This window comes from Ambystoma mexicanum, chromosome 2q (assembly GCF_040938575.1).
Source record: "Ambystoma mexicanum isolate Mex_15411 chromosome 2q, UKY_AmexF1_1, whole genome shotgun sequence".
NCBI classification, from domain to species: domain Eukaryota; kingdom Metazoa; phylum Chordata; class Amphibia; order Caudata; family Ambystomatidae; genus Ambystoma; species Ambystoma mexicanum.
Window position 1 is genome coordinate 637,966,442 of NC_090924.1, and position 27,563 is coordinate 637,994,004.

At 46.2% G+C, this 27,563-nt stretch overlaps 1 protein-coding gene across 3 annotated transcripts in view; it reads right to left on the reverse strand.

Moving 5' to 3' along the window:
* CLEC16A (C-type lectin domain containing 16A) overlaps nt 1–27,563 on the reverse strand; it is a 1,932,649-nt gene that overhangs the window by 1,817,695 nt on the left and 87,391 nt on the right. The gene's annotated exons all lie outside the window — the stretch shown is intronic.

The window sequence follows — 27,563 nt, forward strand, 5'->3', positions numbered from 1 at the left end:
CTGCTCTATCCCTAGCCCTATCTCCAGGTTACACTATCACTAGAGCGTAGCTCTGATAGCTAAAGACTCCCTCTCTAACAGAAAAACTGACAAAGACAAACAAAAATAATGACTACGTCCTTGTTAAACTCAACCTCTCCCATCACTGTACTATGTCCATGCATCTTGTTTACCGCCCCCAGGACCTGTAGGTGACTTCCAGACAGCCCTCCTCCACCTCCTCTCCGACAATCTGAAAGAAATCTACCAAAACCATCTTACTGGGCGACCTCAACCTGGGCCTCAATGACACAAAAGACCCTGCAGCCAAGTCACTCAACACTGCGCTTGAGATCCTAGGGTTCAGCAACTCTATCACCGGCCCTACCCACATTCAGGGCCGCACCCTTGACTGGATGGCCCTGTGCAACTGCCCCCTTAATATCACAGGCAATGTACCCACCCCATGGTCTGACCACCATGTTATTCACTTCAATATCTCTACTGCAAGGAACAAACAACTCCCTGAGCCACCCCTGCCTCGAGCACTCGCTAGAAGCTCCAAGCAGCTCACTAAGGAAAGACTACTTCCATATCTATTAGGACCAGCCTTCAGGCCCCCTTTTTTGGCCGACCCAGATATCCTCGCACTTACCTATGACAAGGCCATCAAATCAGCAGTCGAAGCCATCCATCCATTAAAACCCTGGAAAGCTAAACCTACCAGCCACAGCAATGCCTGGTTCACCACTGACCTCCTTTAACTCGGATCCAAGAAACTTGCAGCCCTATCCGTATGGCAAACAACCCACACGGACGTAGCAAAACTAGATTTCAAAATCTGCTCCAAAGAGTACAAAAAAGCAATCATCCGTGCTAAAGCTATCTCTTTTGAAACCAAGATCCGTGAAGCACAATCTAACACCAAAGAGATTGTCTCCATCTTTAGGGACCTAGAGACTCCGACGCTCTACCCCTCCCTCCCAACAGAACTTCACCAAAGATAAGACCGGGTGCGACGGAATCCAAGCAGCCATGATCAGCAAACTCGACACCCTCCAATCTACAATCCAGACAACCAGACAGACCCTGAAAAATACTCCCCTCCCGAGTCTCTGCGCTACCATCACCCTCAGACACCACCCCCTCCTTCTCTTACAAGGAAATTGAGTCACAAGACACTTGCCTTGCCGCAATCATCAAGCACTGCGCCAGCACCCTCACCCCATTTTACAGCATTCGTAAACGCATCCTTTGCCACCGGTAAGGTTCCCTCCTGCCTCAAGGAAGCATGTGTCTGCCCTTTTATCAATAAACCCACCCTGGACCCCACCTCATCCAATAACTACAGGCCAATTACCACTGTCCCTTTTCTGCTGAAAGTATTGGACAAAGCTGCCTACTTACAGGTACAACAATTTATTGAGTAGAACAAACTTCTTGGGCTACGTCAATAAGGTTTCCGTCCAGGGCATGGGACTGAGACAGCCGTACTTGATTTGAAAAATCAGATGGATGATGCAAGAGACTCAGGTAAACCTGCGCTTCTCCTTCTCGATCTTGCTGCAGCATTCTATCTCGTTGATCACGATGTCCTATGCCACCACCTACCGCCACAGCCAAGTTCTCACCAAAAGCCACTGCCTGGATCTCATCTTTCTTACAAGCAAGGACCATGCAAGTCTTCTCCGACATTGACTCTGCCTCGCCTACTATCATCTTATGCGGCGTACCACAAGAGTCCTGCATCTCGCCCACCCTCTACAATATCTTTACATGACCCCTCTTCCACATTCTCGACTCACTTGGTATCTCGTACACCAATTACGCGGACAATACTCAGATCCTCCTCACACTGACAGGAGACTACGACACTGACCCCAGGACCCTCAACGACATCTACACCACCATCCAAGTATGGATGGCGGCGAATGGACTCTGTTTGAACTCTGACAAGACTGAGTTGCTCCTGGTAGGTTCCACGGAAACACTCAAGAACCTTGACTCCCAATTCAGCCACTTCATCACTGATGCATCAGAATCCCAGTTGCCGACTCAGTTATCTTGACTCTAACCTATAAATGACTAGGCAAGTCATTGCCATTGCCTCTTCGGCAGCATACTGTTACGTTCACCTGATATCCCTGGGGGCGTCTGGAAGGCAATGAAGTCTGGAACCCTGGATGCGTAGTTGTCCAGTGCTGAATAATGAATCTGCAATTACAGAAGGGAGGACTTGTGATAACTGTCTCTAATGGGTGAATCTCCCACCTCCCTCTGACCGATTCCCTTCCCACTGGGTTCTTTTCTCACCTTAGTTATTTGTAGGGTGAGCTATCCGTCCTGCGTTTTCTTGTGCAGGGGCGCTTGACATTTGTTGGCAAGCTGCCCGAGTTGCTTCACTGGTGCAGTACGCCTTCCTTGGGCCCAGGCCTGCTGTGACCCCGAATCTGCTGGTAGGCAGGTAGGTTTGTTAATTGTAAGTCTTTGTTCTGTTTATGGTGGGACTTTGTTAATGTCTTTATCTCCTTTTCAGGTGTGACAGTCTTGATGCTGGTGTGCCGGATGGAGAGGCACGTTTCTAGGTAAGAGAAAGCGTGAAGCGCAGCGCCTTTATTGTCTTTTAAAGCGAACCTGTGTTTTCTTCTTCTTCTCCTCACAGGTTGCTGTGGTGCTGCGAGTGGATGAGAGCGTGATAAAAAAAAAAGCCCCCGGAATCCATTAAGGTAAGTACAGCGCTCTGCGGTTGTTTAATATTGAAAGCAAACCTGAATATGTCTCTTTTCCTTTGCAGATGTTGCTGTGGTGCTCCGGATGGAAGCGTGGCATAGCGTGATGGAATTCAGGTAAGACTGATGGAATTCGAAGTTTTGGAAGTGCGCGTTCTAATATTGTTTTTCCCTTTCTCTTTATTGCAGGTCGCAATGTTCGAACAGCAGCTGTGGTAGTGGTTCGCCGGAAGTCCTTAAGCTAGTACACACAGGTGAGTGATGTTTCTTCTTCTCTCTGTTTCCACAGATTCAGCCCAGTTGGGATGGTGAGTGCTGGATGGCGTTTTCTCAGGTAAAACGGAATAATCTTGTTCTTGTTCTTGCAGGATTACAGGAAGATGCTGAAGACCAGGAGCTGGATTCGGTGAGCGTCACGCTGCTGGTTTCAGAATAACACGAAGCGTGTTCTGCAATCAGGGTGTGGTTTATATAGCCCAGGTAAAATAGTACCAGGGAAAGTAGTTCAACGCCTGCCACACTCAAAACACTAGACCGCATGGCTTGGTTCTTAGAACTAGACTGTGGGTGCTACCATGTTGGATTTAAATGCCCATATACATAAATGGCACCTAGCTTTAACAGCCCTTCCTTCCTACATATGAGCCTGGTTCCAGGAGCCCTTTTGCAATGGTTTTAAGGCCCTCAGGGTTCTCGTGGGAGACTGCTTGTGGCACAACTTGTGCCCCCTCACAGTGGTCATGACAGCACTCCACCCCCTCCTGCCCCCCGAGGCCCCTCTCATGGCATCCTTCCTGTCCGGGTTTGGTTGTGAATATGTTCACTTGGTTCCCAGGTTCTGTCTTGAGGCCCATACCCTTTCCAGTCCATTAAATAGTATAGCTTAGATCTGGTACGTTTCGAATCCAGGATGTTTTTAACTTCAAATTCAGGCTCTCCATCAACTAGTACAGGTTTTGGTGGTGTTAAGACTTGGGTTCCTGGTTGTACAGGTTTTACAAGCGACACATGGAACACCGGATGAATTTGCATGCTTGGTGGTAAGGCTAACTTGACGGCCACCGGATTTATCACCGATTCGATGGTATAGGGTCCTAGATATCTTGGACGAAAGGTCCGGGTACCTTTTACGGGCACATGTTTTGATGCCAACCAGACTTCGTCTCCAACTTGGTAAACAGGAGCTTTCTTTCGATGCCGGTCCAAGAATTGTTTTTGTCTGTCTTTGGCTTGCAGTAAATGTTCATTTGCCCTTTTGAAGGCTTGGTTTGTTTGTTTGTTTATTTATTTATATAGCGCTCCAGACCCGGGAGTAAAAGGGCGTTTAAGGACAGGTTACAAGGCACAGTAAATATAGACATTGCAGTGATACATTTGTAAAGTTATGTACAGTATATACAGTCAGAGGTAGTTAGAGCGTACAGTTGTGGCATTTGTGCATGCACAATATGTACAATTTGTAGTGGGCTAAGTCAAACTAAAGGTTGGTTTTTATTCAGTAACCATCCAATGACAAGTTTCCTAAATAATTGAAAGGATTTGGTCAATTTGATGTTCAGAGGCAGGGTGTTCCAGAGCTTGGGTTATGCTTGTGCGTAGAGTCTTTACCGCTGGCATTTCCAAGGTCGTGGGGGGGAGTCTAGTTCAGAGGTACATGGATGTCTTCCGTATATTGAGTAGAACGGGCTTTGTCCCATGCTGGTATGTATGGAGTTATTGTATGCGTATTCCGCTATCCATAACAAGTCTTTCCAATTCTCTTCCACTTGATGCAGCATGCAACGTAGATACTGTTCTAATGTCTGGTTTGTTCTTTCTGTTTGTCCATCCGTTTGGGGTGATGGCTAGTGGATAATCGAACATCGATTTGAGCCATGGTACAACATTTCCTCCAGAAGTTGGATACAAATTGGCTTCCACGATCTGAGATTAGGACTGAGGGAAAACCATGCAGTTTTATAATCTGTTCAAGAAATGCTTTTGCCAGACCGGTAGCATTAGGAAGTCCTTTGAATGGAATCAAATGTGCCATTTTAGAGAACAGGTCTACAACCACCAGAATGGTATTAAAACCTTGACAGTTAGGTAAGTCCGTAATAAAATCAAGAGAAAGAGTTTGCCAGGGAACTGCTGGAATATCCAGTGGTTGTAGGAGGCCAGCTGGTTTGTGTTTTTGTGATTTATTCTGTGCACATATCCCACAGGATAGAACAAATCGAGCAATGTCCTTACGCCAGGTTGGCCACCAATAATTCCGTGTAACCTTGGCGAGAGTCTTAGCAATTCCAGGATGGCCTTCGATCGGGGAATCGTGATAACCAGACATGACCAATTCTTGCAGATCTTTACTTGGTAGATATAGTCATTCCCTGAAGTAGAGTAATCCATCCAGAACCATGTGATGTTCATTTTGAGAATTCCATTTCTGCAAGATCTCGGGGTTCATTAAGGTTCGAATCTTATCTTGAAGTTCACTCAGAGTCAATGTAGTGGTGAGTCCCAGTAGTTTATCACTTGGGATGATGGCAACAGGGTCCAGGGTACTGTTCATTTTATCTTCAACACCCATACGAGACAAGGCATCGGCCTTCCCATTCCAAACTCCGGTCGGTATGTTATTATGTAATCGTATTCTGCGAAGAATAGAGCCCACCGCAACTGTCGTGACGATTGGGCTTTTGCTGACTTTAGGTATTGAAGGTTTCGGTGATCTGTGATTACTGTGATGATATGTCTGCCACCTAATAGACACTGCTGCTAGGCTTTGAAGGCTGATTTTATTGCCAACAATTCTTTGTCTGGAATTGCATAGTTAAGTTCTGGTAGTGAGAATGTATGTGACCAAAAGGCCACAGGGTGTAATTGGCCTGACTCTGGATCTCTTTGAGAGAGAACTGCTCCCATAGCTACGCTGGAAGCATCAGTTTCCACTATATGGGGGAGATCAGGGCGAGGATGTCGTAAAATTGGCGCAGAGGTGAATCTTTTCTTGAGTTCTTGAAAGGCCTGTTCCGCCTCTTCAGTCTATTAGAATTTTTTGTTTTTTCTCAGTAACGATGTGATTGGGTGGACTATCCGTGATAAATCTGGAATAAATCGGCGATAAAATTCGCAAAGCCGAGCATGCTTTGGGTTCCTTTAAGTGAAGAAGGCGACGGGCAATTAAGGCTGGCATATACTTTGTGTAAATCCATCTTGACTCCCTTTGGCGAGAGAACAAAACTGAGAAACTCAACTTAGGTGACATGGAAGGAGCATTTCTCGAGTTTAGAGTACAGTTTGTGCTGGCAAAGTTTTGCCATGACTGAGCGAACATGTTCCACATGATCTCTTTCAGAGGGAGAATACACCACGATGTTGTCAATATAGACCAGGGTACAGACATCGATTAATTCCCATAATGCATCATTCATGAAGTATTGGAATGCTGCGGGAGCGTTGCACAGCCCGAAAAGGCATTACCTGATATTCGTACAGGCCATAGTTTGTGCAAAACGCGTTTTTTCATTCATCCACTTTCTTAACACGTACAAGGTGGTATGCTCCTCCGAGGTCTAGTTTGGTGTAGATTCGGGCATCCTTGACTTGGTCCAACAGTTCTGGGATAAGGGGCAAAGGGTAGCAGTTTTTTACTGTGATTTGATTAAGTGTGCGGTAATCGATACAAGTCCTCAAATCTCTTTCCTTCTTGGGTACGAAGAATAAGGGAGAGGCTGCCGGTGACTTTGACGGGCGGATAAACCCATTAGCCAGGTATTTATCCAGATAGGACTTCAAGTGGAGATTTTCAATTTCCGTAAGTGCATAAATTCGACCACAAGGAACCTGTGTGCCAGGTATCAGGTTGATATGACAGTCATAGGGCTTATGTGGCAGTAATGTCTTAGCCTGTTCCTTCTGAAAAACATCTTGATAACCCTGATATTCTTTTGGTAAGGTGTCCATTGGTTCGGTGATCCCCGATGCTATTCCTTGAACAGATTTCAGGTTTGGCTGTGGTATAGATTTCAGTAGCAAGCGTGGGCACATTCGTTGGAAAAGGTCAGTCTCTTTTCATGCCAGTTTATGTGGGGATTGTGAGTTACTAACCATGGCATCCCTAAGATCAACCCGGAACTGAGGAGCTTTGATGAGGTCAAATGTGATTGCTTCTTGATGTTAATTCTGTTGTGCATTAGGTTACTGGTCCTGGAGCAATTTCTGTACCGTCAACATTAGTTATCTTTTCAGTTGTTTGTTTTGTGCATAAGGGAAGTCCTATTTCTGTTGCCAGATCTCGATCTATGTAATTACCAACTGCTCCGCTGTCTATATATGCAGCTATGGCATGCATCCGTGACGGTCGTTGGTGATTGATCAAGGTTACTGGTAGGGCGAAATGTGAGGTCTGTGACTCATCCTTCTCGCTCGACAAGCGGACCTCTACGCTTGCCGGGCCTGGTAGTTTTCCGATTCCTTTCCATCATCTTCTTTCTCTGTAGCGCCTACCACCTTCCTTGGAGGTTTCACTGGGCATTCTTTGAGGTAGTGACCTGATTTACCGCAGTATAGGCATGCTAGGCAATTCTCCTCTGAACAAGAGTACCAACAGCATCCCTCGACACGTGTTTCGGTCTGGTTGGACCTCATCAGTAGGGAGGAGCTGTGCCTCTCTAAGAATAACCAGACCGAAACACGTGTCTTGGGTTTCTGTTGGAACTCTTGTTCAGAGAATTGCCTAGCATTTCGGTGCTGGACTGCCCTAGGGCAGGACAAAGACTGATATGTTTGGGATATTTCTTCTCTGTGATAGATGGTGAGCTAAAGACTCTGGGTAAGTCTCTCGTAACCAGGGCTAATGTCTGGCAGAGGGACACCCAGGACCCCCTTGTTAATTTGCATGCAAGTGTCGAGCAAATAACTTTTCCATCTCCTGTTGAAAACCCCTGAAGTTCTGCAGTAATGGGTCATCCCGGCTCACTAAAAGGTACCGACCAGTCTGCGGCACTTCCACTCAAATATGAGAACACGAAGGCCAGCCTCGCCTGGTCGTTTGGGAAAGCCCCAGGCCTACAAAGAAAATGGAGGCGGCACTGGTTCTTGAATGTTGCATACCTTCTGGGGTCTCCATTAAACCGTTCTGGTGGTGCCAGGGGTACTGCTCCCGGCCACATTATCTGTACTGGATTGACTGATGATGATGTAGCGACGGATGGGGCGAACCCGGGCAATGGAGCCTGCCCTGCCTGTGTTTGTAGTAGCTGTTTGCTTAGTTCATCAGTACGGTCTTTTGTGACTATTAACTCTCGTCTTAAGGCATTGGTTTCCTGCCGGGCTGCGTGTACCTCGGCGCGTAATTGTCACAAAAGCTGGGCTAACTGATCAGTTTCAGATGTCTCCATGACGCCCAGGTGGATAAGGTTTAAAGGCTTCATGTTCTGTTACGTTCACCTGATATCCTCGGGGGCATCTGGAAGGCTCTGAGGTCTTGAACCCTGAATGCGTAGTTGCCCAGTGCTGAATAATGAATCTGCAATTACAGAAGGGAGGATTTGTGATAACTGTCTCTAATGGGTGAATCTCCCACCTCCCTCTGACCGATTCCCTTACCACTGGGTTCTTTTCCCACCTTAGTTATTTGTAGGGTGAGCTATCCGTCCTGCGTTTTCTTGTGCAGGGGCGCTTGACGTTTGTTGGCGAGCTTCCCGAGTTGCTTCACTGGTGCAGTATGCCTTCCTTGGGCCCAGGCCTGCTGTGACCCCGAATCTGCTGGTAGGCAGTTAGGTTTGTTAATTGTAAGCCTTTGTTCTGTTTATGGTGGGAATTCGTTAATGTCTTTATCTCCTTCTTTTCAGGTGCAAAGGTCTTGATGCTGGTGTGCCGGATGGAGAGGCACGTTTCGAGGTAAGAGAAAGCGCGAAGCGCAGCGCCTTCATTGTCTTTTAAAGCTAACCTGTGTTTTCTTCTTCTTATCCTCACAGGCCGCTATGGTGCTGCGAGTGGATGAGAGCGCGATGAAAAACAGGCCCCCGGCATCCGTTAAGGTAAGTACAGCGCTCTGCGGTTGTTTCATATTGAAAGCAAACCTGAATATGTCCCTTTTCCTTTGCAGATGTTGCTGTGGTGCTCCGGATGGAAGCGTGGTGTAGCGCGATGTAATTCAGGTAAGACGGATGGAATTTGATGTTTTGGAAGCGCGCGTTCTAATATTGTTTTTCCCTTTCTTGTTATTGCAGGTCGCAATGTTCGAACAGCAGCTGTGGTAGCGGTTCAGCGGAAGTCCTTAAGCTAGTACTCACAGGTGAGTGATGTTTCTTCTTCTCTCGGTTTCCATAGATTGCAGCACAGTTGAGATGCTGAGTGCTGGATGGTGTTTTCTCAGGTAAGACAGAATAATCTTGTTCTTGCAGGATTACAGGAAGACGCTGAAGACCAGGGGCTGGACACGTTGAGCGTCACGCTGCTGGTTGCAGAATAACACGAAGCGTGTTCTGCAGTCAGGGTGTGGTTTATATAGCCCAGGTAAAGGAGTACAGGGAAAGTAGTTCCAGGCCTGCCACACCCAAAACACTAGACCGCATGGCTTGGTTCTTAGAACTAGACTGTGTGGGTGCTTCCATGTTGTATTTAAAGGCCCATGTACATAAATGGGACCTAGTTTGAACAGCCCTTCCTTCCTACATATGAGCCTGGTGCCAAAGGCGCCAGGACTGGCTCCAGGAGCCCTTTTGCAGTGGTTTTAAGGCCCTCTGGGTTTTGGTGGGAGCCTGCTTGTGTCCCCTCACAGTGGTCATGACACATACCACGCCAAACTCTTGAATGCAGCCAGACCATTCCTCTCCGTGTACAACTGCATTACCATTGCAAGAGCTATTACAGGATCTAGACTAGATTACTGAAATGCCCTCTTCTTGGATAGGTCTGCAAAAAAACATGGTAAAGCTACAAGTCATCCAAAACAATGCTCCGCGCGCAGCCATCGGCATCCCCAAAAGGGAGCACATCACTGCCACCAGGAAACAGGCGCACTGGCTCCCAGTCAAAGAGCGAGTAATCTTTAAAGCCCTTGCCCTGACCAATAAGTGTATCCACCTAACTGCCCCTCCTTATCTCTCTGAAATAATTCACCATACTTCTTCCACAAGACCGACCAGAACACCCTACACAAACATGCTCACAGTGCCTAAAATCAAGAGAGCCCAAGCAGGAGGTGCTAGCTTCCCCAACCTAGCAGACCTGCAATGGAACGCCCTGCCACCACCCCTATGAGGAAAAACTCATCTGGCATTCCAAAAAGCAATGAAAGCGCTGCTCTTCTCATAAGCACCACTGATCACTCCCCATCAAACCTGGGATCTATGCCTGCAAGATAAGAATGTATAAATGTATGCTATGTATATGACTAATATGCAATACCATTTCTTTGTAACTAGGTTCTGCACAAGTAACAGCGCCGCGATGGCTAAGGGCTGTCTGTGCGCTATCCCAATGTAAAAATAAATGAATTAATAAAATAAAAATACAGGTGCAGCTGTCGTGGGTCTTGTGGATGGGGAGTACCGGGTCAGACTGGAGAGACGGTTGCCTTCTCATTACTCTCCACAAGCGGAACTGGTGGCACATAGAGGTGCTAGAAATGAGTAAGGGGAAGGCAGTCACTATTTATTCTGACTCCGGGAACGTCACCTCCACCGTCCATTCTGGGTTATCAAGGTGGCAGAGACGAGGGTTTAGGAGGTCCGACGAGTCCACTGTAAAGCATGCTGTGCTGCTATCCCGGCTAATTGAAGCATTAACCTTGCCAGCAGAGATTGGTCTAGTAAAGGAGCTTCCCATACTTACCACACTATTTCAATAGCTCTCGGAAGTGATGCCGCAGACAAGGCGGTGAAGGAAGTGGCATATTTTACTCTTTTCACAGATTCACAGGAAATGGAAACCGTGTCCCAACAGGTACAGTTATCAGCCTCGTACACCACAGTCCCGGTGCTCCAGATAATAGAAATGCAAGGGAAAGCCCTTAGAGAAGAACAGGAGCTCTGGAAAAAGAGATGATGTGTTCTCTGACCCACAGATTTGCTTTGGAAACAGGAGGTGAGGGGAAAGGTAGTAATGTTACAGCGCCCGTAGCATACCTCTCAATGGCAAATCACAGCAGAGCACGAGGAGGACTGGTTTATCCCTAACTTACAAGAACAGGTGAGTAGATTTCTAGGAAATTATGTAGTGTGCAAGGAGTTCAATCCCAGAAATACCACAAGGTTGGTGAGGGGGTCTTGCCCAGGTCCTCTGGTCCATTCAAGGAGCTCCACGTCGATTTTGTGGACATGAGGTGCAGTAACTTCAGATATCTAATTGCTGTGGCTTGTCCATTCTCCCAGTGGCTTGAGGTTGGTCCCTGCGTACATCCGGATGCTAAATCAGCAGCAAGATTTCTGGTGAGAGCCATTTCCAAGATGGGGAATTTGCGAGGTCCTAAAATCCCATAAGGGAACCCAGTTCTTTAATGCCTTGTTCGCAGAAATCACTTTGCTGCTAGGAATAATGCATATATTGTGCTCAGTGTACCACCCACAGGCCAATGGTATTATGGAGAGGCTCAATGGGGTCCTTAAGGCCCTTTAGCTAAAATATGTGCAGAGTTAAATATATCGTGGTATGTGCGACTCCCACTAGCACTGTTTTATTTACACAATCAGCCAGGGAGGCACCACGACTTGAGCCCTCAGGAAATCATGACTGGGCATAGGCTACATACACCTCTCACACCCACACGTATGACATCCAATACACACAAGAACGCAATGGTCCTATGCACACAAGAACACAGCGATACTAGGAGAGGAGTTTAGGGAGAACCTTACGGTGTTAGTGAAAAGTGGTAAGATTATATCTTCACAGGTTGTGTCTTCTCACCAACAGACAACAGGAGACAATGGAGAGACTATTGATGATCAGCACAAGACACAGCTTCTCCCCGGAGACTGCATCTACATCTGCAGTTTTGTGCATCATTGGAACGAGCAGCATTTGCATGGGCTGCATAGAGAAATTTATGCGACTCGACTGCCATGAAGGTGGAGGGCAACAATAGTTGGATCCACCCGAGTGACACTCAAAGGGATACGGCAGCCCTCCACCGGCACAGGAGCAGGCATAGAAGTTAAATATGCCCTAAGGATTGACTGTTTCAGTGCAAAGGGGGTGCAAAGGGAGTTTTCCTGTGGACCTCTTCTTGCGAGGCATCTTTTAAGGATCACCCATTCAAAGTCCAAATGAGTATGTCCTACCTCCATAAAATGTTTCACTAATGGAGCTTGTTCAATGTTGTTCTTAATGCAGCTCCTGTGCTCGATCATTCTGGTTTTGCACTTTCTATTTGTCTTGCCAATGTAGATGTATGATTACATATATATAAAACATTCTCAGTGTTACAATCGGTATGGTCACTCAAATTCCAAACTCGGTTTAAACCCAAACTACTGACACGTTTTTTTTGTGGTTGATCACATAACACAATTGCCACACGAGAGCGGGGAGCGTGGCTTGCCATGGTGCCTTAAGGAGTGCCATGAGCAAGCTCCCATGGCCAATCCTTTAAATATCCTCAAATGTCTGCGCTCATGGACGATCCTGGCCAGTGACAGGTGTCGGAGGGTCTGAGGTGCAGCTAAGCGAAATTTGGTGCACACTGGTGGCCATAGACGACCGTCATGCAAAGAAGTTCATGCATGGGCAAGTAGCAAGATGGCGCAGCATGGGAACCATCTGGATAGATGCTGATGAGGCACCAAGGCTCTAGTGGAATGGACAAAGACCGGAAGGGAAGGACCGAAGTAAGGGATTTGGGACGGACCAGTAGCTGAGCTTCCGACACCGCGGTGAGTGGGCACAACGCAACAGGACCCGTGAGCAGGAGAAAGCAGCTCCGGAGAAGAGAAGTCAGGTGAAGCCCAAGCAGACGGCCAGGAAGAGGCAATAGTAGTCTTTGCGGAGGCGGGCTGCAGCCGGGTCAGAGTGCGCGGCACGCCCAAGGGGGCTGTGTAGAAGATCTCTGCCAATGATACACCAGCACCACGGTACGCAGCGCCTTGGGTGTTGCCAACACCCTGCCATGCTGACCAAAGTGTCATGGGCAGTCAGTATGGGCTCCACATGAGCAGTGGCCAGCGAGTGTGACAGACCCTGCACGGGTCGTTGCAGAGAGGATCCCTAACCCGCAGCATAACGGGCAGAGGCCGGGACTGAAGGGCCTGTGGTGTCCCCCCCCCAATTGGAGCTGGCAGTACGGCGCAGCATGCCGGGTGTCTGAGCAGGGCACATTATTTTCAGCGGGGCGGTGATTGAACCAGATATGGCAGTCTTGGCCAGCATCAGAACCTAACTGGCCTGGGCAGTGACGACTAGCTTGAGGAGACACCTAGAGTGCCCCAGTTTGTGACTGGGAGGTTGGCACAAGTCGCTTTTCCAGGAGTGGAAGCAGGGACCCCAAGGCAGGCACCGTTACGTGGACTTGAGAATCCAGAGACTTCTTATTAAGGCTCTGGAGAGGCTCCACTCACAGGATTTCACCTCCTGGGTACTCCGCACATACAGGTGCCAGCCCTGGCCGAGCGACACAGGACTCAGAACCCCAATTACATACTGGGTCGCAAGATACAGACTTCACAGCAGTGGAAACCAAGCATATTCAAGGAAGGGATGGGACACTGCTGCTTGCTCTCCGGGAGGGTTGAGGGCCTGACATTACGGCCATACGGTGTGCACAGGTCATGAATGACGTGGATTGGTGTGACACTTTAACCCCAATAGCACGTGCAGCAGCAAGGAGGATCCACAGATTCTTAAAACTGCCCCTATTCCACCACAGAGTCCTAACACACAGGACGTTGGCTTTCAAGCTGGGGCACTACTAGTTTTCAATCGTGGTAAGTGTCATGATACTACGGAGGGGGACACGCAGACAACAATGATCGCTGAATAATATAAGGGCACTCCTGACTTACCAGATGCCACCGAAAGCAGGAGAAACCGAAGGCCAGTCAAACGACTCTGGACAGTTACGCCAAAAGCCCTCGACAAACACTGGCGGGGGACACTGTGTCAGCACCAGCGAAAGAAGTTGACTCCATAGAAATGCACAATCAAGTGATGAAGGCAACTGCAGACTTGAAGACCTCGCTAGGCATTCAGATTGAAGCCATCAAGATAGACATGGGACTCTTACGTCAGGATGCCAGGAATCTGGCTGAGCAACTACGATCCCCAAAAGAAAGAAAATACTGTGAAACTGCGAGAAACATGTAACAAGGTACATATACTACAACGGTAAGTCAATCTACATGAAAATAGGGTGGAAGACGCAGAAGGAAGAGCCTGCAGGAATAATGTTCGTATCGTTGGACAGCCAGAAGGGGAAGAAAGCAATGACCCCACAGCATACTTGGAAAATAGGTTTCTACAAGAGATCCGCCCGAGGAACCTCTCTCAAGGTTTTACAATTGAAAGGGCACGCAGAGCCCTCACTAGAAGACTCCCTCCAGGAGCCCCCCCCTCCCAAGACCTATAATCACAAAGGTTCTGAACTACAAGGATATGGAAATAAAATTAAGACAAGGCAGCGCATTACGAAGGGCCTCAGCAGAGCTTGCAGTCTACCCCGACTACACCCTTGAGGTGCAGAAGAGCAGGGCGCAATTTTCATCTGCCAAAGCGAGACAGAGGTCGGCCAGCCTGAAATATATGCTTGTTTAGCTGGCACGCTTAAAGATCCTGTATAAGAACCGTGCCCTGTTCTTCGACCTTCCGGAAGAGGCGCAGGAGTGGAGGGACAGAGAGAAAATACACCCTGCTACGGGGGAAGAATGAGCCCTGAACAAGCTTCAAGGAGGCAACGGGGTGACAGGAACCAAATGACAACAGTAGAGCCTGCAACAACCCTCCTGTGCGTCAGTGGAGAACCCAGTACAAGCAGGGCTATAACTGGGGCACCTACACATCTGGCTTATGGGCCTCTATTCTGAGGCTCTCCTCATCCCACCTCAAACGACGTGACCCTCCTCAGGCAGAAACTATCATATCCATTGAGAGAGACTAGGCCAGCAGCTGCTACCATTATGTCCTCAGATCCCCCCACCCCCTATTTTTTCTGTTTCTTTTTGGGGGCACTTGTTTTTGTGCCCACAAGCCTCGGGCATATGCACCAGAGATGGACACAAGAAGCGGACATGCCCGAGCAGCAATAACGATGCTGGGCAACTGTTCACAAATGGGGGGTTGGGGAAGTTAAAGGAGGTTATTTTTTGCCCATATTGGAGTTGGGTGTGGGAGAAGTTGGGGTAGTTAATGTGGGTTATGTTTTGCCTGTACGAAAGCCCAGAAGGAACCTCAGTGAAGTTACTGTGCAGTGGTTGTCGTCCAGAGTGGATAGGGGACACTGGTCTGGTCTATGGTGGGGGGCATGATCTACTAAGCACATATGCTCATGGCTAGCGCTGTAAATATACTTACCTGAAATGTCAGGGGCTTGAACAATTATGTGAAATGGAACAAGGTCTACTCCTACTTAAAGAGAAATAGAATTGATATTGCCTTACTACAGGAGAGACACTTAACGGCTGATAGACAAGTTTGGTTGTCCAGCAGGTGGAGCGGGCCGGTGTTTGGGTCTCCATACTCTGCATACGCCAGAGGAGTCTTGATTTGGATGGCACCTACAGTGCCATTTGAGGTCACCCAGGTTAAGATAGATTGACAACAAAGGCAGAATGGTGCTGGTGCAGGGCCTCTTGTAACACAGACATATCCCTGATAAACACATATGCTCCCAACCACAATACGGCAGGGTTCTTCCAAACACTATACCCAAGGCTTAGTTAGCCGCTACAGAAACAGCAACATTATATGGGGGGTGATTTTAATTGTACTCCGAATTCAGAATTAGACAGATCTAAGACCAGGTATTGCAGACCTACCCCGCGTGCCAGGTCTCTGCAGACACTTCTGACATTGTTTGACCTGCTAGACATCTTGAGGACACTGCATCCAGCCACCAAACAGTTCTCCCATTTTCCCGCTCTGCATGCTGTCCACACCAGGATAGATTACTTCTTCGTTGGCCATGAGACTGCGGATAGTTTCACACTCGCAGAGTATAAAAGTAGAGTCCTATAAGACCATGCGCCTCTCCCACTGGTGTGGCAGTATGTGCCCCCCAAAACTCCCATGACACGTGTAGACTTCGAAGCGAAGCCCTGCGAAACATCCCTTTCCGGGTTCACATCAAAAATAGCATTGATGAGTACGCCACGTTTAACACTGGCAGTGTCCCCATCGCTGGAACCCTATGGGAAGCTTGAAATCAAGCAGTGTTCAGACTATGTTAAGCAGGGAACTAGCCTCGGTGGAGGAACAGTTACAGACATTGGAGCAGTCCGGCCTGGGCCAGAGCGGCACAGATATAGATGCAGCAGGGTTGACGAGGAAGTGTGGAGTGCTGGGAAAGACTGGGCAAATACAATTACTCTAAATACCTTGAGACACAACAACATAAAGAAGGGGACAAGCCGGGTAGGTTGCTAGGGAAGAAAATAGAAGTTCCATCCACTCAATACACAGGCAGAAAAGTGACCTATGTCAAACCCAGGTGGGAATGAATGCGGCCTTTAAAGAATTTTATCATACCTTGTATCAGGAGGCCCCCCCCCCCCCCCCCCCCCCCCCCCCCCCAAGTCCCACACGCACCTATACAAGAAGTGCTAGACAAGATAGATCTCCCTTATCTAAGCCAAGACGCTATCGACAGGTTGGAAGACCCATCACATTGGACGAAATAAAGTGCACGATTCGGTCTCTGCCTATGGGCAAAACCCCATGTTCGGAGGGTCTGCCCGACGAGGTTTATAAGGAATACGCTGAAGAACTGGCCCCTCTGCTCCTGAAAGCATTTAATGATTCCTTTGAAGGAGGGCTTCTCCCTCTCAGCCTGAGAGAGTCAATCATTGTTCCCCTTCTTAAGCCCCGTAAACTGCCAGCGGAATGTAGCTCATACAGGCCCCTATTCATGCTCACTCAAGATATTAAGATATTGATGGCTATTCTAGCGAGTAGGCTGAAGAGGGTGATCCACACGATTATACATTCTGACCAGCCTGGTTACATGCCAGGCAGAAGTATGGCTTGGAACCTACAGCAGTTGCAACATGTTATAGATAGCACTGTGTCCTGGGAGACCCCATGTGCTATAGCAACACTTGACGCTGTGAAGGCGTTTCTTTCGGTGAGGTGGGAATGGCTCTATGGAACGTTGCGCAGGCTCGGCTTCGGATAGGCATTCTTAAAAGGAGTGTGGCTGATTTACACTCAACCAGTAGCTAGATTCAAGACAGGCAAACACATTTCAGACACGTGGCAGCTGGAAAAAGGTACTAGGAAGGGGTGCCCGCTGTCCCCATTGCTTTACATCTTCACAATGGAACCAATAGCACAGTACTAAAGAACAGAATATATTGCGGCGGGCATAGTTATAGATGGCGTGAGCCACCTGATATCAATGCATGCCGATACCGTACTATATATACAGAACACAGAGGACAATCTAGAGCTGATCATGGAAGCCCTGGCGCCGTTTGCGGATTTATCAGGGATCACGATTAGCATAGATAATTCATCCCTGTTCCCGATTCCAGGCTATCCAAAAAGGGGCGGAACACGCTCCCAGGCTTGGCCCTACAGTGGATGACTGAGACGTTCAGATACCAAGGAGTCAATATTTTCCTTGACCCAAAGTCACAACATATCAACAACATCCTGAACGCCCTGGAAGGCATCAAGAACTCTAGGAGGTTCTGGAATAAGTTGCCCCTCTCGGTAATGGGAAGGGCAGCCCGGTCTTGCCTAGGCTATTGCACTATTTTGTAAATGTCCCATACTATAAACCAAAAGCCTTCTTTAAGATATTAGACTCTGTATGCGTGGGATTCCTATGGCAAAATGGTAGGTGCAGGATTGCACTGTCCTCTCTAGGCAGACCTTATGAAGAAGGTGGAGCTATATTATATAGCGGGACAGCTGCAGTTTGTGGTGGATTGGTTAGTGGGTGACCCCTCCCCAGACACGCAGATGCTTCTGCTCACGGAACCACACTTTTACCTAAGCGAGTTGTTTTGGAATAGGCCTAGATCCTGCCCTAGGTCACACCTGGTATCTTTGGGGGTGCAGATGTGGAACAGGGTACTTAAACAGACTGGACTTAGGAACCGATCTCGGTACAGATTCCCTTGATAGCAGTGGTGTCGTCCTCCACAGAAGCGACATTGGGGATAAGGGCGAGCTGGGAACCCAGTGGTATTGCCACAATAGGAGACCTACTGCATGACACATCCTTCATGCCGTTTAATGAGTTAGTTGAACAGACGAGTCTGCATCACGGCCAGTATTTGTTACATGGCACTATTAAGAGGGGGATCACACAGCGATGGCCTGCATTTGGCGAGTTAATGGAAAGGCATACAATTGTAGACATTGTGTACGACATCTCAGAAGGAGGACAAACCATATCCAGGATATATGACCTACTTCAGACGGGAGGACCCCCCCCAATATATTAGGAGTAAGACACAAGTGGGAGAAGACTTTGGGGCCCCCTTTTTCAGACTTACATTGGAAGGAAATCCCAGGATACCACAAGAGTGTGTCCCGGAATGCTCAATTACAATTGATACAGCTGTTGATGACACATTGGGCATACTTGACACCATTGAGAATTTCACGTTTCCCTGGTGCACGCACACAACACTGCCCTGGGTGTAATTCTGAAGATGCAGGTATGCTACTGTTCTGGGCATGCCCTACGGTGCGAACATAAAAGAGGTAGCAGCAAGAATGACTAGGGGAGGGTTGGTATTCGACGTACATTACCCCGAGGCATGCCTATTGGGTTGTTTCTCACATCCCAAATGGGTGGACTACATCCATAAAATGAAGGATTTAGCACACATCTTAGCCAAGCGCAGAATCGCTATGGCATGTAAAGCCCCGAGCAATCCTAATATAGAGGACTGGTGGCGATATCTGAGGAAGTGGGAGCAGGTAGAGACGGAGGCTTGGAGAGGGGCATTACACTGCGACCCCTCAGCTACCCGGGAGGATGTTGTAGTATGGGACGCCCCGATACAGAGCCTATACGCTCCGGCATCCACGGAAGTAGTGAAGGAGGACATACCCCTATAGACTACACAAATGTAGGCAATAAAGATGGCAACCTGTGCTTAGTAGAATTATGCTAACGCGAGTTAAGGGCTAGTACTGAAGGCAAATTGGGGGGAGGGAACCAGGGTGGGTAGGGTGGCTTAGTTGGGGAAAACAGTTTGTGAAGGAACTATACTTGACCATTGATAAATGCATCTGATTGTATCTTAGAATGTTGGTTTCATGTATAAAAAAAATGTATAACATTTGTTTAAAAAAAAAAAAAAAAAAAAAAAAAAAAAAAAGAATTGCCACACGAGAGATAGCCTATCACTCGGGGGAGCCCCCACAGAGTCCCCTGATGTACATTTTTTGTTAGGATGTCATTCTTCATAACCAAGTTACAAATATTTGTACTTTTCTTGAACGCGACCAATGGTCTATTCAGGTCTTTGGGCATACTTTTCCTCCTATTCCTATGGATAATGCCCTTAATTTTGTAAGAGAGATTGCTGTAGGTTTTGACAAACACCAACAGATTTTCTTTTTCCATCTTTTGTAGCCTTTTTTCATCTTTTGTAGCCTGTGTATTATGCTCCAACAGAGTCTCTCTGTTATCATTGTAGGCTCTTTTAGCCGCATTCCTGTCTAATCTATAGGGGTAACCTCGCTGCACCAAGTTTTCTATCAAGGTATTGGCTACCTCTTCATACGCCTCTTTAGTGCTGCTATTTAGTCAAAGACTCAATAATTGGCCAAATAGAAGATTGTCTTTAACATGTTGGGTATGATGGCTACCTTAGTGCAGCAATGCGTTCTTGTCTGCAGTCTTGGTGTACGGTCTCACCAACAATTCTCCTTGTTCATGGTAAATAGTAATATCCAAATAATTTACTTGGCTGTTGTTCATGATAGCAGTAAACTTGAGATCTCTAGTTTGTTGATTTAACCAGATCACAAATGTATTGGTGTCTTCTTCTGTCCCTGCCCACACTACAAACACATCATCTATATATCTGAGCCAGCATGCCAATTTAGCTTTATAGGGATTGGGTGCAGAGTAGACTGTGGTTTCCCATTCCCCCACTTGATTGTAAAACTGGCCCATGAATTGAAAAAGGTTTTTTGTGAGAGCCACCTGCGTACACCATCTGATGAAGGAATTAGTTATGAGGTGGCCATCACTTCTCTTGAGCAAGGTTTCTTCTACCACTTAGAGTGTGGCCTGCGGTGCAATATTAGTATACAGCAGTGATTGTGTATTGAGACACATCATCAAGTTGATGTTCGGGTCAAAGGGTACGCCTTCTATTTTGTTAATGGCGTCTTTAGTGTCCTGAACAAAACTCTTAATTCCTGGTATGAAGGGTCTGAGATAATAATGGACAAATTTGGACAACGGTTCATGTATAGAATTGACCCCCCAACACTAAGGGTCTCCCTGGGGGTTTCTCCAATCCCTTATGATTTTTGCAGCGGATGTAAAATATGGTGACCCTGCCATCCACCTTAACCAAATATTCATCCTCTGGTTTACTGATGAGTTTCAACTCAACTGCCTTCCCTACTTTAATCTTGATCATGAAAACCGGCACACTGCCACCAGGTGCCACTCGGATAAGGTATAGTCTCACTGCCTACTCTGCCTTTTTAAATTGAGCTTTATATTGCCCAATTGACTAATCACACTTAGCATGCAGTTTAATCATACTCAGCATGCTGTTTTTGCAGTAACCAGCCTTCCAATGGCACCCCCGGCCCTTTCAGAGGGATCGATTTCTGGTCCTTGCCACAGCGACTTATTAAGTGCAGCATTCGAGGAAGTTCTGGGGTCACACTTTTTGGAACCCTCCAAAGTTAGTCCAGCCATTATATTGTTTTTTGGTGTTTGTAGCATCTTATACTATTGTTGGGGAGTCATACGCAGAGCTTAGTATGTATATTTTCAAAAAAGGTAGCAGGCACACCTCTCCAGAAAGAACATGGCATGATAACCTGTTCTGTGTTTTTTTCCCCACTTTGAGAGTTTGCAGCCATCGCTTTTTGCTCACTGTACCTTTCACAGATGGGAAATATCCATTTGCATATCAGTCTTTGTCCAGCCCACTTGGGCAGTCCAGCACCAAAATTCTATGGCAATTCCCTTCTGAACTAGAGTACCAACAGCAATCCCACACACGTGTTTCAGCCTTGTTGGGCCTCATTAGTGACATGGAGCTGTGCCTCTCTGAGCACAGTGAGCAGGGAGTCCACGTCTGGGTACCCCAAGGTAACCCACGGTGACCAGAAAGAACATGGCATGATAAGATGTTCCGTGGGCTTTTTTCCCCCCACTTCGCCCACATGGGGAGTCCAGCAACAAAATTCTATGGCAATTCCCTTATGAGAGTAGTGAGCAGGGAGTCCACATCTGGGTACCCCCAGGTAACTCAGGGTGACCATAGTATTTAGACTTAGTATGTATATGTCTCCTTTTATATCAGATTGAAGAACATGACATCATGACTGTACTCACCCCAGAATCAGGTCATTGCTATTAATTGGAAGGTAAGACTTGGAAGGTAAAGTTTCCTCAAGTTTGCCTTGACATTTTCTGACAGTTTTAAGGTTTTTGAACAGGTATTGCTGCACACCACTAGAATCCACAACCCAGGTTGTTTTCTGTCCTAGGTTAGCGGATGGAAGACTGACATTCCCCATTATGGAAGCCAGTTCCAGCAACACTTATTGGTTGCAGCAAGCTATTGGAAAATCGAGGCCAAGCTTGACAACTAGGTATTCCACCTAGAGGTATACCTCATACCCTAGGGGGTTGTTTAGAAGTCTAATCATAACACTTTTTGAGTATTAAAATTGTGCTTTCATCACATTAGGAACTTATAGGAAGACCAGGGCCCCAGGAAGTTCAATTCCACACTTTGCCCTTCAGACAAAACACACAAGAAGAAGTCATCTATTCCCCTGATGAATGACAATCTATTAATTTCGCCGTTAGGACAGAAACATGTGCAAGTTGGGCTATGTTTTTCAATAGAATTGTCCACAAATGTACACATTGACGTGATTGTAAACCATTTGTCATTGTGATATTAAGATCTACTTCACTATTGTGGTTTTATGTATACATATGTGTATTATTGTGGAGTGGGAGTTTTTTTACATTGTCCTTTATATAGTTTTTTACATGAATTTGTGTTTTATGTGTGTGATATGTAAAATAACATTTGAAATATATATTTGTTTTAAACAAGTATTGGGTTAAGATCTGTATGTGTAACTATTGGCTGAAGCACTTTAGTATCCTTCCTTTTGTATATATCTCGGGTAATCTACATATTGGGAAAGGGGCTCCAATATAGAATTAAAACTCAAAACAATAGGTGTACCGAATCTTGGGGAGGATGTAGAAAACTGGGATTCTCCCTAGTAAAGAATTCAGGTATTTTCTTTTGTCGTTGTGTGTGTGTGAATGTTTGTTTTGTGTTCTTGTCTAAGTGTGAAAAATAGGGTAATTGTTTTTGCAGTTAATTTGATGCTATTTAGGCATGGTGATTGTTGCCCTGATGAGCATGTAAACACTTAATCTATAAATAATTTCTGAGGCGTACGCAATGTTTAGTAGTAGAGTATGTTAGAATACATAATATCTCATTTGTTCTGTTCAAAATGTACACTGTTGCATCCATGCATTAAAACATTTTTTTTTAAATAATTCAGCCTCTTGTTTACCAATCCTATTAATTTCCCAGGCTCGTATGACTTTAGTTCTAATCACCTTTGCCATTTCATTTGTTGGGTCTTCCAGAACCTGATAGCTACTTGTGTCTGACAGCAATCCATTACATGCTTATACATAATCAGTTTTGTTCATAAGGACAATCGCACCTCCTTTGTCGGCTTGTCTAACCACAAATCTGGATTGTTGAATATATGCCGAAGGAGATCTTTTTTCATGTTTACTAAAGTTTGAATTAGAGATCCTCATATTGAATTGCATTTTTTCTAAACCCTCTAGCAATCATTTTTCAAAGACCATGAATTCTGGTGTATGGGTCTGAGCTTGGGGACAGAACGAGGAAGTGTTGTGCAACCCACTGCAATTGTTTGTCTTGAAATCCACCTAGTTTTGAAAAAAATCCTTGAGATGAATATTCCGCATGAACTGGTAGTTCTGGCTATTGAGTTTGGTGCAGTTGATTAAGTGGTGTGGTGACATGCAAGGTCAGTTATGGCGGGAGATTGCAAAGGCTAATAGGGTGAAAGTTAAAGAGCAGGAGACAAATATCACAGTGTGCTTTACCAAGGATCAAATATTGCAGAGCAAACAGCAGGGAACAGATATTACAGGCACTGTAGCCTGCATACGAGACACCAACTCTTATTACTGGGAGAGGGTCCTTGAATTATAACAGCAGGACAAGCATGTGGGAGGATGAACCCAAGCCATTAAACTAGTATTAGACAGTACTACTGAGGAATTGATGGCTGAATTTGGTATATGTTGGCAGCACCTGCATGGGTGTACCTTAGATGTGGAGGCTATTCCATGACCGTGGGCTGTTAACTAGCATTAGAAAAGATACTACTAAAACACACTTTTTTTTTACATTGCAGCACCTTCACATTACAAAGTGATCTAGTATGCCATTTTGGTAGCCTTTTGGCGCTATGTCCTATAAGAGGGAGGAGTAGGAGTTATTGGGATGAGATGGAGAAGATGCAAAACCTAAAGTGTTGAGGAATGAAGACCATAAAGCACTAAATTCATGAGTGCTGGTATGTTTCTATGCGAGCTGTGGGGAGAGCACTTGAGGTGTGTGTATCCAAAAAGGGGGTCACTGGTGTAGGTTTTCCTGCTAGTTTTGCTACCAACGAGCTCTGCCATACAACTGGTTGAAGGTTGCTGGAAGCTAATGTGTTTCAAGCTGGTGCGAGAGGTTACAGTTTGGATGGTGGCAGTGGGTGAAGGCGAGAGGGTTATGCGAGGGGTCAGAAATGTGAGGCGGACAACTTTGTAAAGAGTTTTCAAACCTGGCCATTGTATTAAATCTAAAGGTTGGATACACACCTCATTATCCCTACCCTGATGAGGATTTCCCTGCCTAAAATAAACTAAAGGAAACACTCTAACAAAAGGATATATGTCCCTCACACTTGTATATTCGATCAAGCAATAAGGAAATGCAAGGCAGTTCAATTCAACACGTATATAGAACATACAATTGAATTCACAATATGAACACTGTCTCTTCGGATGACCTGGGTGAATTCCTCCTTCCCCAGATCCGAGCAAGAATTTGTTCCAAAGTTCAGAAGAAATAAAGAAATCCTGGTTTGCCACAAAGTTCCAACATAGTTCTTGAGGATTTAAACTTGATAACAAAATGATCTGTTGTCTCAATAATGTATCAAAAGAAATGGTATGCTCCAGCTCCTCTGCTGCATTAAGAACCACGTTCACATTTGTCTTCTTCAAGTAAACAACAACTGTCTTAGTCAGGATGATTTGCCACAACTTTGATTTCTGAAGAAATTCAACTCCTCCACAGCAGGTTTGCACAATTTTTCTTTCAACATCACACTTAACATAAGTTGTCTTTGTTCGGCTGACCGCTCTCTTTGGTCGTCCCTAGAGTCCAGCGTTCAAGAATGGGAGGCCGCGCTTTTTCGGCTAGAGCGGCCATGGTGTGGAATGCCCTGCCGATTGCCCCTCAGGCCTGTCCGAATTATATTCTTTTTAGGAAAGATTTGAAAATCCTACTTTTTTAGCTCCCTCTTCCTCTTCCTCTTCCTCTTCCTCTTGTTCTGCTAAATAAGCTTCAGTATTTAGCGCCACGTTACCTCTTTTGGTCTTGGTTGCGCTGTGACGTAACATTTGTTAGAACCACAGTTCAGCACTTTATCAACTACTACCTGGTTTACGCCCATGCCAGGCCTTCTACATAAACAACTTACCATCCGGGTACGTTCTCCTGCCCGCTGAACACGTCACAAAGAACAAAGCATGCTTCAGTGGTGACTTCCAACTTAGAACAACAACTTCACAATGTTACTTTAACATCAGACTGTAAGCCACTTTGGAGGGAAACAAGGAATCAAATTAGTGCTCTTTATGAATCCTCAGCAACTATGCTCCAAGGGCAGCCTGTTTGCACCTTTCTGTCCCTTCAGCACCAACCACCAAATAGTGACAACGATATCCCCTTACTCTGCCACTGTCTTGGCTTTGGCAATGTGTGTTTATGTCAACTGATGATCTGTGTTTCACAGCACCTGAGCAGCAAGTCTTAAAACTCGTAGGTTTGCCAATATTCTCCTCTCGCCCTGAGCAATATTTGTTGCATTGGTATTGCTAAATTGTTAAACATTCTTGGCTTGGGTATTGAGTGTAGGCTTTTGTTTTTAATAAAGCTTCCCCAGAGGACTTTCGGGCCTGCCACAAACTGCTACACTTGCTTGCCTAGTCTAATTCAACTTGTGTTGTTTTAGAACAGTTCGGTAATCAAAATTATGGTTGATGCGCCTTTCACTCAGACGCGAGTGAAACTGCCGGCCGTGAACACGCGAACAGCATCGGAGCACTCCAGAGTCACTTGCAAGCGGTGAACGCACAGACGAAGCCACTTGTTCACGCTCCGCTTGGTGTTCGCAGTTCTTCTGTCGTTGTGGTTCCTTGCAATTTGGCAAACAGCCGCGCCTGGTACACCTCTGCTCGCTCCACTCGGCAATAGAGCTTCTTTTGCTGCGGAAAGGCTCTGGTGCAACCCAGCCACCTGAAACCTTTAGAGAGGGCACACTTCCCTTGCTACTTCTGCTTTCTGCTGTGTGACCTTTGCACAACGTATCTTCAATGGGTAAGCATCCTTTTCTCATGCTTCCCGTTGCACGACCTCTGCAACAGGGACAACGTGAGGGAAACACCCCCTCAGGACCCACCACTGCTTTTGGCATAACAGTGGTCCCGCTTAACGGTGGTCCCGGCGTCTTCGCTCGCCTCCAGGCTCACTTTCAACTGCATACACGGGCCGCACTGCATTCTCCTCTCCTGCTTCTCTAATGTTTGTGCCTGAAAGGGCCTTTTAAGACTCTCAGTCTACACCAATTAGCTGACCACTCCTACAGCAGTGTTCCTCTGCATCCCTCTTCCTCATCCTAGTACTGTGGGAATTATGGGTCTTGTCCCTGCAAACATAGTTTTTCTAACCTCTTCTGCTTTGATGATTTGATTTACACACACTACAATATTTATTGTAGGAGTATCACACAAATTATTAATCAATTTGGTTTGGAGAGAGGAATAAGGTTTTCTAGACTTCTTGTCATTACCCCAGTTTCTAGCTCTATGAGTTTGAGAAGGTGTTTTATTCCTTTTTGTACCACAGGACATCTGACCGATTCCACCCACATCAAGGTGCTCAACATGTGGAACACATCGGTTATTGTGGCAACAAGCTATTATATAGTGTGGTATCTGGGCAATGTCCTCTTTAAAAGGAAGACAAATACTGTGTCTCATCTGACGGATCGCTCCCACTCCCCTGATCCCCCTTCTTCTCCCAGGTGATCCACAGAATACCATGGCCAAGATCAGGATCAGGAAGAGTCTGCCTTTCTCTGGCCACATAGGAGGAGAGTTTAGGTGGAGTTTCATAGAGGGATCCGTAGGATTTATCACCATTATTAGCCTGTGTTCACCTGCAATGTGTGATTGGCTAGGCCATGTGTAGTATAAAGTGGAAAGTAGAATGGTGAGCAGGTTATCGAGGGTCACTGCCAAATCAAGAAGCCACTTACAGCATGGAATAACACAGAAAAGTAGGGTGTCGGAAGGCATAAAAAGGCATAGCAAGTCATGGAAAGGTATAACCTGGTCAGCTCCCAACACCCCTACCACGGAAATCTAAACGGGTCCCATTTTTACTTTCTCACTGTCAAGATCTCACTTTCTCTCTCTGCTCATTACATTACAATAATCTTTCAGGGTGTGGGCAAGTTGTCAAGGTTTAACCATACCCGTATAGGGCCTTGCCACTAGGGAATCATACAATCTGCTACCATACCCAGAAATCAGTCCTTGCAAAGAGGCCATTTAAAATGTACAAATTATATCTTATGAAATGCTTCCCAATACTGGAATAACGTTCTGAACTTTAATTTCTCAATATTGACCGAAAGAAGGGTTTATAGCGCAGGGCGCGAATGCTGGACAACAATGCATTGTGGTAGTCTTACATATTGAGAAAGCCAGATCTGCGTTTGCAAAATTAACATTAGGATTTGTTAACCGGCCCTAGATTAATAAGGAACTGAGGAACCTTTCTTGAGAGCCCTTTTCCAATTCAGAAGGACAGTGAGTTCCACTCCAAAAATGTCCTGTGCCACTGTCTTTCGTTGTAACTGAAACCGGTCTGAGGAGACAAGAGTTTTAGTGCTGGCTCCCTCGCTTGATGAAACCGTATGATCTTTGGAAAATTGTGTTATGTCCTTGAGCTCCAGTAACCTTATCTAACAAAATAGGGAGTGATCAGACAAACTTTTAATATTTCTTAAAAAGTGGTATCCTAGAAAAATTGAAGTGCTACTTGGTGGGGTTAATGGATGAAGGTGGCAGTTTTGACCACGATTACCCTGACCTACATTTTCACAAACCGAGGTCAGGAGAATTACCCGCCCTCTACTCTTCACCTA